Consider the following 1,436-nt stretch of genomic DNA (forward strand, 5'->3'; position numbering starts at 1 on the left):
AGGCATGGAAACATGGAACAGACTGATGAATCTCAGAGGGAAGGGGGAAGGGGGAAAGACGGAAAGAGATTAACCAAAGATCTTATATGCATACTAGAGGCCATGCATCAGTTGGGTCCCCTGGCCTGGCCTGCAGGGATTGGGCCAAAACCAGCTCTCCAACATCCCCCGAGGGGTCCTGGATTGCGAGAGGGCGCAGTTGAGGCTGAGGGACTCCATAGGTACACAAATCCGTGCACCAGGCCTCTAGTTTTCAAATACTTTTCTTCATTCTATGGGCTATCTTTCTGCTTTCTTAATAGTATTATTTGCAATACAAAGTTTTTAATTTTGATGGCAATGTATCTATCTTTTATTGGTTGCTTAAGCTTTTGGTGTTATATCTGAGAAATCATATAAAATTTTATATTTTTGGTCATGAAAGGTCAGAGAGCAACGATGCTGTCTGTCTTGTTTACTATTCCCAAACTTAGCAGTGCCTAGCACAGGGGTGGGCAAACTTTTTGACTTGAGGACCACAATGGGTTCTTAAACTGGACCGGAGGGCCGGAACAAAAGCATGGATGGAGTGTTTGTGTGAACTAAAATAAATTCAAAGTAAACATTTTTACATAAAAGGGTTCGGTCTTTTTTTTTTTTAGTTTTATTCATTTCAAACAGGACGGATCCGGCCCGCGGGCCGTAGTTTGCCCACGGCTGCTCTAACCACTGAGAAAACTGGCTAGGGCTGAACAAAAATGTTAAATCACTTACCATTCCTCCTCCAAAAGAGCGATCCCAGTTGCCAATTAGTGTGTTTGCAACCATGAGACAGATTGTATCCGGATGTGCCCAACCAACAGCTTCAACAGCTATTGCAAGATGTGCTAAAGGCATCTTGTCATCTCTAACTCGAATCTAGTTAAGATAAAGAAAACAAAACACTACATAACATGCTTAACAAGAAAGAAACAAATTCACCTTCCCATTAATTGCAAAGTTAAAATGATCACCATGACTTATTTTGCTTTAAACTATTAAGCCTCATTACATTGTACAATCTAATCTAGAAGAATTTCATGAGTTAGGGACTTTCATCACAAGGTCTCCAATTGAAATACTAGACATAGCCACCAGATGGTTACCTGGTAGTAAAGGATTGCATTATTTTACTGGTAGAAATCAATCTTTTGTGTTTGTTGATCTGAATTTGTAAATCTAAGCAAATTTTGACATAACAGGCTTATTTTTGTACTGCCAATGCTATATTCTATTTAACTGCCAACATCAGGCCTCCTTCCAGACCAGGGTGGGCAAACTTTTTGACTCGAGGGCCACAATGGGTTCTTAAACTGGACCGGAGGGCCGGAACAAAAGCATGGATGGAGTGTTTGTGTGAACTAATATAAATTCAAAGTAAACATCATTAAAAAAAAGGGTACGTTTTTTTTTTTTTT

This window comes from Myotis brandtii, unplaced genomic scaffold, assembly GCF_000412655.1.
Source record: "Myotis brandtii unplaced genomic scaffold, ASM41265v1 scaffold83, whole genome shotgun sequence".
Taxonomy (NCBI): Eukaryota; Metazoa; Chordata; class Mammalia; order Chiroptera; family Vespertilionidae; genus Myotis; species Myotis brandtii.